This window comes from Cryptomeria japonica, chromosome 6 (assembly GCF_030272615.1).
Source record: "Cryptomeria japonica chromosome 6, Sugi_1.0, whole genome shotgun sequence".
In the NCBI taxonomy this organism is placed as follows: domain Eukaryota; kingdom Viridiplantae; phylum Streptophyta; class Pinopsida; order Cupressales; family Cupressaceae; genus Cryptomeria; species Cryptomeria japonica.
This window is the reverse complement of record NC_081410.1, coordinates 69,174,969-69,187,013: the sequence shown is the minus strand read 5'-3', so window position 1 is coordinate 69,187,013 and position 12,045 is coordinate 69,174,969.

The window sequence follows — 12,045 nt, the reverse complement described above, 5'->3', positions numbered from 1 at the left end:
AGGAGGTGTTGTTGATGTGTCATGATTTTGTGGGGCCACTGATATAGATGAAAGAATAGGTGATGAGTCAATAAGGAGATTATCATTGGATTGGCCAACTAGGAAGGCAATTGACGACTAGTTTTCAAATTTGTTAATTACAATGCTAGGAGTCGTTGTTTCACTTGTGCGAATATTAATGATGGACGAGACATTGGTGTCCTTTCCTGAACAAATAATTAAAAGACTCTTAAAGGTTTTTCATTCGCACAAGGTTTCATAGAAATTCTGTAGAATTTCTTGTTGTTGAAGGAGACTGAAGCGACCCTCTGCGACACGGAATTGCCATTTTTAGTGAAAATTAAAAGTAGTACGTCTATCTGAGCTCTCCATGTGTTCTTAAAATGAATTGATGTTACAAATTATGAAAGATTGCAAAAGGAAGATTCAATTTGTTTTAGGGTTAAGATATTAGATAGAAAATAGTGAAATCTATAAGAATTTCTCTGGAAATTTGAAAATTTTGTGATAAGCCCTAGACTAGGAGATTTAGTAGAAAGCCCTAGTTGTAGAAAATGCCTCCTACATGGAAGCATTTAGGAGAAGTGAATTATATGAAAATAAATATTTATGATGATTTGTTGGACCATTTAATGTTGCTATTTTGGTATGGTTTTGTCATTGATGTCAATACCTACTAAAACTCTAGCACTTTGGAGATCCAACAACATTCACCAGTAAGTGACTTTTGCATAGTCACTGGTATATGGTACACCGGCAGGAAATAATGATCATTGACACTTGGACTGACTTGGAAAACACTTGGTAATGTCGAAGACATTGTTTGGAAATCTTATCTTGGAGAATTGTTAATTGGCATATTCATATTTGCATATTTGTTGTTATTGGCAAATAGGTCCAGAGTTACACCGGCGGGTTTATCTTTTCCAGATCAGCATGGCATGCTATGGAGATGATTAATTATTGTTGTAAATGCATTAAGCCAACATGTTTAATTGGTTATTGCATCGGATATTTGTATTATTTGTAAAATGATTTTATTGTAATATCTTGTAGAGCCAACCTACTAAAATTGGTCTTAGGTTATGGTATAAATGTAAGGCCTTAATTGTAAGATCGATGGAGGAATATGAAAAAGGTTTTGTGCGAAGGTATATGCGAGATTAAGTAGAGCTATACATGAAGACATCATTTGAAGGTAAAGCTAGGTTTTTGTGAAAGCATATCAAAACTACACCAGTACTGAATCCAGCATATGAAGATGCTATTTTGAGCAGTACATTCTTATTGGATTTAACCATCCAATTGTAGTAAGTGTGACTCCCATTTGTGTTTGAGTAGTGAGCTCTAGGTGCTTGACCTTTTTGCATGTGCAGACCCCATTTATGTGCACTTACTATCTACAGTAGTATCATCTGATTGTGGGTAAGGTTTCCCACTGTGGGTTTTCCCCTTACAAGGTTTCCATGTACAAATATTGGTGTTATGTGTTGTGGATGACTTTGTCTTTTAGTTTCATGCATTAATATTTACCGGTATTGCATTTATCTATTAAATCTGTCCACCGGTATAACAGACTGTTTCACTGGTATTAAGCAGTAATTTGATTAAGTTGTTTTTGGTTTAATATTATTAGACAACTGATTCACCCCCCTCTCTCAGTTGTCTCCGGGACCTAACAGTTAAAGTCTTCCACAAATGATAAACAATAGGGGCAGAGATATATGGATGGTAAAACACTAGGGGAAGGGTTGACTGACAAAGCATTCTAATTGGCGGATGCTAATATACCAGCAATTGGGTTAGAAATTTTCAAATTTTGGTATGGACAAAGGAAATTAAATTTCTCATTATCTAGTCCTTGGTAGTATGATTTGGGCAAGTTGGTGGTACTAGGTGTTTTTATGGATGTTGATTTGCTTAAGGCTATTGCAGACAAATATGACCAAGTTTCAAGAGTTATCAGAAGAAATGATAGTGAGATTTTGTTAACCATCAAAAGGGAAGAATTTCAAGATATTTTTGACTTATATGAGCCATCCCTTAGCCTGGTACCAATAAATTTAAATGAACAGAAGGAAGAGTATTACAAAATGAAGGAATTCATTAGAAATAATTTCCTTCCAATGCACTTAGCTAGAGTGGGAATTACAACATATCATATCAGCCCTAGTTTAGAGGAGCCATTCCCGATTGGTGCTTTCACTCCCTATTTCTAGGCTACTTTCTTCTCTTTCTGCCAAGTATTGGGTTTTAGTCCCATTACAGTAATGCTGCCTGATTTCATGTACATTGCTATGCAGATACAACATCCAAATTTTACAATAGTTTTTTATTTTGGCCCTTATCTTGAGGAAAAGATTCATGAGGGGTTATTAGACATTAAGAATCAGGTGGTTGGGGTTAAGTTCTCCTAGTATTATTTACTCATGCATATGTTCCTTTCAAGGAATTCAAATTATTTTGAGGGTAGCATGAACCTCAAAAATATAATAGATAATCAGGAGATTCCAGTATAACTCTCAAGCATAGAAATGTCATGGGATAGACAAGAGGCTAGTTATATAAGATTTGATAACAATTTTGCCTCTACATTAGGACAAAGGTTGACAGTGAATCCACCAAGGATTCCTAAAGAGTTGTAATTAGAATTTATGGCTTTTTCAGACAACCCCATGTATTGTCTTTCAATGTTCTTCTGAGAATGGGTTTTGCTGAGGTAATGTGGCAAATCGAATGAATCTAGGATAAAGAATTGAAAAATAAAGGAAAGGGGTCACTTTTCCCAGATTACACCATTATCCCTTACTTTGTGATTATAAAGGGAGGGTATGAGCATTTTGATAAAGTCTTTTCTCCATACTATTTGGGGGTAAGTATAGATAGAAATAGTGACCCTGAAGATTTCTTTAGCAGTTTTAGAAAGAGAATGAAAGGAACTCTATTGCCCCATGTGCATAATTTTCCTGAGGACTTAATCATAAATGAATTTAACCACACAATGCAAGAATAGAGAAAGGAGAAGTGGATAATTTTTAGAAAATTATGGGCTTCTATTCAGAAGATGGATCCAAATTATCATCCATTATAAGAGTTTTTTTCATTCTATACCAAGATTCAATTCATTATGAAATTTTTTGATGAGTTGACTAAAGTTTTGAGGGAGAAGCTAGCTAGACTTGAAGAAGTTCATGGCCGATAACAATTAATCTCACAACCTCCTGTATCCCAGAGAACAAGTCGAGTGATAGAGAAAAGGCCTATTTAGGAGTCTCCTCACAAAAGAGTTAGAGAAGAAATAAGTGAGGAAGAGGATACTCGCAGTTATAGTGGAAGATTGATAAGAAGAAACAGTAAGAAAAGTATGAGTTCAGAGCCTTTCTCCAAGATAACAACTAAACCTTTTCAAGGAGTTGGGATCATTGATCTTGAAGATTCTGATAGAAGTCCCTCACCATCAATTGTATCCATTTCATCGGTAAGGCAAGAAGAAGCTGAGATAGAGGGAGATAGGTTTGTTGCAACAAGTGCAAAAATGCAGATGGGTATTCCTATATTGCCTCCTAATTTGGAGTTGGACCTTACTCCCTTGGATATTCAGGGTAAAGCCTTGAAATATGCAATAAAAGAGGCATGTGATAGCTTCCTTGAGGATGATGCATTTGTAAGAATCCCAGCCTTTTTTCAATTAGTATGGAAAATAAAGGTTGAGGAATACAAAGGAAGAATTGTTGAGAGGAAAGTACAAAGGCCAGAAAGATTAGACCAAGAAATCCAAGAGGAAGTAAAAAGTGAAATGAAGGAAGAGTTCAAGGAAATAACTCCTAATGAGGGAAGGAAAATTATAAGTTAGGTTGGAGTCTTGGTACTACCAGAGTGGGATATAGAAGATGTAGTGGCATTTGATGCCATCATGAAATCAAAGGTGGAAGAAGCAGGGTTAGCATTAAGAGGATCAAACTTTGCAGATGATTATGCAACCTTGGCTATATGGGCATTAGAGGAAGGACCTAGGAAGCCTAACATTAGTGATCTAAACCCCAACCTTAGGGGAAGTTTGATTATAAAGAGGGCAGCCGACACATAAAGTGTAGAGGCTACAAAGTTGAATGTTGATGTTGCTAAGCTAGCCCTTGAGAGTGTGAAAAAGGAAGCCTCGGAGAGGGTTGAGTTAATGAAAAAAATTGACAAAATTTTTAGTGATTATAATGCATCTTAGAAAAGATGTGTGGAGATGAAAATGAGAGTGCAACTCCTAGAGCAAGGACAAATAAAGGTTTCATATCCTACACTTGAAGGGTCATTTGAGCCATCAACATCCAGGTCACCACCTAAGATCCAAAAAGAAGAAGTATCTCAATTAAATATAAGTACTAATATCCCTGGCATGATGTTAGTCCCATATGATGATGATGATGATGATGATGATGATGATGAGCCTGATACTACAAGATCAACCGAACCAAATGAGTCTCAACTCCTAGATAAAATTGTTGAATTAGAGAATAAATTAAAAGAATCAGAGAAACAATCAGCCGAGGAGTAGAACAATATAGTTAGCTCTATGCCAACTCATTTAAATGAGAAAATTGAATGCAGGTCAAACAATATTAATGCCTTATATTCTCTACTTTTTGGTGCTATTCAAAAGTTTAATGTTGATAAAGAAGTGGCAATTCTCCTATTCACAAATTGATTACAAAGGGGAAATGAGATTAGAATGGTGTCTCTAGCTTCTAAATTTCATATTGAGAAGCCATATGCACTCCAGCCAACATATTTGTTGGTAAAATCAATGCAAGAATCCTTCTTCCAGGATTCTTGCATTGATTTTACCAACAAGGGAGTTGATGAAGAGTTTTAATGAATTAGAGAAAACTCTTCTTCCAGATATTGAAGATAGAGAGGGAGCATTTAATCCTTTGTAGTCTTGGAAGGAAGAGGCAGAGAGAGTCATCAACACTAAGGTGGAAATGATTTGTGATGGGCTTAATATGGATATGCTAGAAGATAGTATGGATAAAATAATTGCTACAGGGTTATTTTTTGAAAATTTTTAAAGAGAGGCAAACCAAGTAGTCGTTAAGTATATTCCATATAGGGAAAAAGTAGATGAAGTAATAAATTTCAATTGGCCATTCAATGAAGAATATAGTGTATGGAGTGGCATGTATTAAAGTGATGAATAGAAAGTTGTAAACCATTTGCTTAACTATTTTTCTTTTCTAGTGACAAATATTTTGCAACTTGTAAGACAAGGTGGGATAATTTTTATCATGAGTTTTGATGAAGGCGGCTGCAACTTTTGATCCAGTACAAGCAAGTTCAAGGATGATTATTTTGTATAATAGAATGCGGTTACACATAGTCATTCATAGATGATGTTAGGTCTTGGAGATAGCTGAGAGGGGGGGGGGGGTGAATCAGTTGTCCAAATAAATTCAAACCAAAAACAACTTAACCAACTAAATGCATAATACCGGTAGGCAGTTTAATTAGTTAATTGCAATACCGGTAAAGATTAATGCATGAAACAAAAGGGAGAATAACATCCACAACACATAACACCAATATTTGTACATGGAAACCCTATAAGGGGAAAAACCACGGTGGGAAACCTTACCCACAATCAGATGATACTACTATAGATAGTAAGTGTATACAAATGGGGTCTGCACATGCAGAAAGGCCAAGTGCTTAGAGCTCACTGCTCAAACACAAAATAGGAGTCACATTGACTACAATTGGATGGTTAAATCCAATAAGGATGTATTGCTCAAACTTGCATCTTTCTATGCTAGATTCAGTACCGGTGTAGTTTTGTTTGTCTTCACAAAAACCTTCCTTCAACCTTCAGATGATGTCTGTGTGTATAGCTCTACTTATTCTTGCATATACCTTCACAAAATTCTTTTTCACATTCCACATCAGATCTTACAAATAAGATCTTATGTTTATATCATAACCTAGGACCAATTTTAGTAGGTTGGCTCTAAAAGATATTACAATAAAATCAATTTACAAAAACAATGTCCGATGTAATAACCGATGCAACATGTCAGCTTAATGCATTTACAATAGTAATAAATCATCTTCATAGTGTGTCGTGCTAATCTAGAAAAGATAATCCTCCTGGTGTAACCTGGACCTATTTGCCAGTAATAGAAAATATACAAAATACAAATATGCCAATAAACAAGTCTTTAAGACAAAGTGTCCAAATGATGTCTTCGATATAACCAAGTGTTATCCATGCTATTCTAAGTGTCGGTGATCATTATATCCTGCCGGTGTACCAAATACCAGTGACTGTGCATGAGTCATTTGCTTGCCGGTGGATGTTGTTGATTCTCCAGAATGCCAACGTTGATAAGTGTTAGTAGGTGTTGACATTAATGAAAAAACAATGACAAAACCATACCAAAATACCAACAATCTCCCCCTTTGGCATTGATGGCAACACAAGATGGAAAAACCATCAAAGTGCCAAAACAGAAATGCCAAATACCAAAAAACAACAATTTCAAAATATAAGTAATCTTTCCCCCTAAGAGTGACATGTGTCTTTCTTTTGTTTTTCCATATACCAATTTCTCCCCCTTTGACATCAAATGCCAAAGTTACTATAAAACCAAGTTCATATACAAAATACCAACCAATTTCGTATACCAACTACTCCCCCTGAGAAGTAGCTTCCTCATCAAAGCTGGAGTAAAAGATTTCTCTGTTAATTCTATTGGTTGATGATAAACATCAACTCTCTAAGTATCTACCAGAGGGGGTATGACCCCAAGTTGATCTCTAAGATATTCAAAAGTCTCCTTAGGAAGAGGTTTAGTGAAAATATCTGCAATCTGCTTTTTAGTATTCACATAAACTAGTTTTATTTCTTTTGCTTCAACATTTTCCCTTAGAAAATTTAATTTGATAGAAACATGTTTGGTTTTAGAATGTAGTACTGGATTCTTAGATATATCAATTGCTGCAGTGTTATCACAATAGATAGTTATAGGTTCCTTGCATTTTACCTTTATGTCCTTCAATGTTTGTTTAAGCCATAATGCCTATGTATAGTTTGTTGCTGCTGTAACATATTCTGATTCTGCTGTTGATAAGGATGTACAACTTTGTTTCTTACTCAACCAAGAAACTAGTCTACTTCCAAGAAAAAATGCTTTGCTGGTGGTGCTTTTTCTATCATCCACATCTCCTACCCGATTTGCATCTAGGTATGCACATAATTCAAAGTTTTCATCTCTAGGATGTCATAATCCAAGATTTGTAATGCCTTGTAAGTACCGAAAAATCCTTTTTACTACTGATTCATGATTTTCTCTAGGATTACCTTAAAATCTTGATAAAATACATACTGTGTTCATGATATCAGGTCTGGTTTGTGTCAAATACAGTAAACCTCCTATCATAGATTTGTACCTAGTTGGATTAACAGGTGTAGATTCATCCCTTAGTGATAGTTTGTCACTTATAGTCATAGGTGTGCTACCGGTTTGGAGTTCTCCATCCCAAATTTCTTTAGTAACTCCTTTAGGTACTTGGATTGACTCAAGAATATACCTTTGTCAGTTTGTGAAATTTGTAATCCTAAAAATAATTTTATTTCTCCAATCATAGACATTTCAAATTCTTGCTACATTTCAATAGAAAAGTCTTCACATAATCTATCTTCTCCTCCAAAGATTATATCATCAATAAAAACTTATATAACCAAGATGTCATCATTAGTCACTTTATAATATAAGTTGCTTTTAGCATTACCTTTAGAAAAACCAATCTTCAAAAGATACTTATCCAATCTTGCATACCAAGCTCTTGGAGCTTTCTTCAATCCATACAAAGCTTTCCTTAACTTGCAAACCATATCTTTGTTATCTGTTAAAGAAAATCCATCAGGTTGTTCAATGTAAACTTCTTCTTCAAGATCTCCATTCGAACATGCACATTTAATATCCATTTGATATACTTTGTAGTTCTTCTATGCTACAAAAGCCAAAAATAATCTGACTGCCTCAATTCTAGCTACCGGTGCAAAGGTCTCATTATAATCAATTCCCTCCTTCTGAGAATATCCCTTACACACTAGTCTTTCTTTATTTCTAATAACCTTACCATCTTCATTAAGTTTGTTCCTGAATACCCATTTGGTTCCAATTACATTTTTATCTTTAGGCTGGGGAACTAATGTCCAAGTGTTATTCTTCTCAATTTGTTTTAATTCTTCTTCCATAGCTTTAATCCAATATTTATCTTCACATGCCTCATTAACTGATGATGGTTCAATTTGAGAAATAAGACATACCTCTTCACTTGTCAATCTTCCTCTTGTCATAACTCCTTTATACTTGTTTCCAATTATCTGATCTTCAGAATGATTCAGTCTTACATACCAAGGTGTCTTTGTTTGTTGTTATTCCTCAATTACTATGGATTTTTCAGATGATACCGGTGTAACTAGATCTTGATTTTGTACCAGTGGGTTCAGTGTAGGTTCATTTGTCAGAATTTATGTTGCCGATTCAGAGTCTATATACCTTGAAGTTCCTCTGAATTGTTCATCAATTTTAACATTTGTACTCTCAATAATTTTTTGCAATCTTTTGTTAAAACATCTATATGCCTTATTATTAGATGAATAACCAAGAAATATTCCTTCATCACTTCTAGGATCAAATTTCCCAATATACTCATCTCTTCTAATATAGCATTTACTTCCAAATATTTTGAAGAATTTAAGATTAGGAGTAATACCAAACCATAGCTCATGAGGGGTCTTACCAGTTTCACCTTTGATGTTAACTTTGTTGAATGTATAGACCGTTGTACTTACTGCTTCTCTCTAGTATACATGTGGTAGATTTGATTCAGATAACATACTTCTCACTGCATCCAAGATAGTTCTATTTTTCCTTTCAACAACTCCATTTTGCTGCAGTGTCCGAGGTGCTGATAAATGTTTTCTGATTCAATTCACTTCACAGAATGCATTAAATTCCTTAGATATAAATTCTCCTCCTTGATCTAATCTCAGACATTTGATTTTCTTACCGGTTTCATTTTCTACCATTTCTTTGAATAGTTTGAACTTTCCAAGTGCTTCTGATTTTTCTCTGAGAAAAGTAACCCAACACATTCTAGAATAGTCATCAATGATTAGCATGAAATATCTATCACCTTGTAAACTTTTAGTTCTAGCAGGACCACATAAATCAATGTGAATTAAGTCAAGATCATTGTTGGATTTTTCTGGAATACTTTTGCATGTAGCTCTAACTTGTTTTCCAAATTGACATTCCTTACATACTGTATTGTGAGGTTTGACAATTTTAGGTCAATCCCTAACTACCTTAGTAGTACTAATTTTTACCATGCAATCAAAATTTACATGATAGAGTCTTTTATGCTATAGCCAACTTTCATCAATATGTGCAATCAAGCATGTCTTTTCACTATTATTCAAATGAAAGATGTTACCTCTAGTTTGATTACCGGTTGCAATTTCTAGGCTAGTTCTATTAATGATTTTGCATTTTCCATTTTTGAATTGTAACTAAAAACCTTTCTCAACTAATTGACCAACACTCAAAAAATTATGCTTTAAACCTTCAACATAGAAAACATTATCAGTATTATGCTTACCATCAAGAGATATTGTACCCTTACCTTTGATCAAAAAAGCTTTATCATCTCCAAATCTTACTAGACCTCCATTATATTCCTAAAAAGTCAAGAATTTACTTTTATCACCAGTCATATGATGTGAGCATCCTGAATCAATGATCCATTCATCATTAACTTCAATTTTAGCTGCCAAGGCTTGCTCCACTAGTTGGACTGTAGGTGCTGGTTGATCTTCTATTATAGCAACAAAAACCCATCCATTGTTTGTCGGATCCTCATCAGAATCATCAGTCACTCCTTCATCAGTAAGATAACAAGATTTGTCTTTATTTTTCTTAAATCTGTATCTCTGATATTTAGGGTTAGGCTTGTATGTTTTTCTAGCTTCTTCTCTTAGCCTATCATGTCTTTCAGGGCATCTTAAAGCCATGTGACCAATCTTATTATAGTTAAAATATTTAAAGGGTGCTTTACCTTCATACTTACTTCCAAAGAGACCTTTAGGCATTTTCCTAACAAATAGTGCTTCAAGTTCTTCAAGTTCTTCATTTTCTTTCCTACTTTCTTCAAGTTCTCTTCCATAAAAGGATTTCCAATCAGATTTGTCAAATGATGGTGCAGATGATGTTGATGCTCTAAAAGCTAATTTTGTCTTTATAGTAGCAACAGGACCAAATTCCTCAATTTCAAAGGCTGAAAGTTTTCCAATCAATGTATCTCTAGTTACTGATGTATTGGGCATTGTTCTTAACTCATTTATAGTAGTAACTTTCATTTTATATGCCGGTGGAAATCCTCTTTAAACTTTTGAAACAATTTCATTTTCACTTAAGGTTCCTCCACAATCTTTAATACTCAAAACAATTTCATTAACTCTTTCCATAAAAGCAAAAATCCTTTCATCTTCTTCAATTTTTAGATTTTCATACCTGACCCGGAAGCTTTCAAGTTTAACAATTTTGACCGTGGAATCTCCTTCATTTAGTGTTTCCAAATGATCCCAAATAGATTTAGCAGTGGACCTATCTGATAATCCCATGATTTGCTAATCTTTTAATGTGCTCATAAGTGCTTCTCTTGCCTTGCAATCATTTTCCTCATCTTTAGTCAAGCTAGGTGGATTAGGTTGATTCGGAGTAGGAGCAGTATAGCCATTTTTTGTAACATCCCAGATGTCCTTTCCAATGCAATTTAGATGTGTCCCCATTCCGATCTTCCATATTCCATAGTTGGTTCCATCAAGTTTAGGACTGTCCTTCTTGAAATAGCTCCTAGACATTGGATCTCCTCAAGCTGTTAAACTTCTGCAAAAGAGAACTACGCTCTGATACCAATTGTTAGGTCCCAGAGACAACTGAGAGGGGGGGGGTGAATTAGTTGTCCAAATAAATTCAAACTAAAAACAACTTAACCAACTAAATGCATAATACCAGTAAACTAGTCATATATATCGGTAGACAGTTTAATCAGTTAATTGCAATACCAGTAAATATTAATGCATGAAACAAAAGGGAGAATAGCATCCACAACACTTAACACCAATATTTGTACATGGACACCCTATAAGGGGAAAAACCATGGTGGAAAACCTTACCCACAATCAGATGATACTACTGCAGATAGTAAGTGTATACAAATGGGGTCTGCACATGCAGAAAGGCCAAATGCGTAGAGCTCACTGCTCAAACACAAAATAGGAGTCACATTAACTGCAATTGGATGGTTAAATCCAATAAGGATGTACTACTCAAACTTGCATCTTTCTATGCTAGATTCAGTACCAATGTAGTTTTGTTTGTCTTAAAAAAAACCTTCCTTCAACCTTCAGATGATGTATGTGTGTATAGCTCTGCTTATTCTCGCATATACCTTCACACAATTCTTTTTCACATTCCACATCAGATCTTACAAATAAGATCTTATGTTTATATCATAACCTAGGACCAAGGTCGGCTCTAAAAGATATTACAATAAAATCAATTTAAAAAAATAATGTCCAGTGCAATAACTGATTCAACATGTCAGCTTAATGCATTTACAATAATAATAAATCATCTCCATAGCATGTCATGCTGATCTGGAAAAGATAATCATGCTGGTGTAACCTGGACCTATTTGCTGGTAATAGCAAATATACAAAATATGAATATGCCAATAAACAAATCTTCAAGACAAAGTGTCCAAATGATGTCTTCGACATAACTAGGTGTTATCCATGCTATTTTGAGTGTCGGTGATCATTATATCCTACTGATGTACCAAATACTGGTGACTATGCATGAGTCATTGCTTGCCGGTGAATATTGTTGATTCTCCAGAATGCTAGAGGTGATAAGTGTTAGTAGGTGTTGACATCAATGACAAAACAATGACAAAACCATACCAAAATACCAACAGATGACAGGTGTC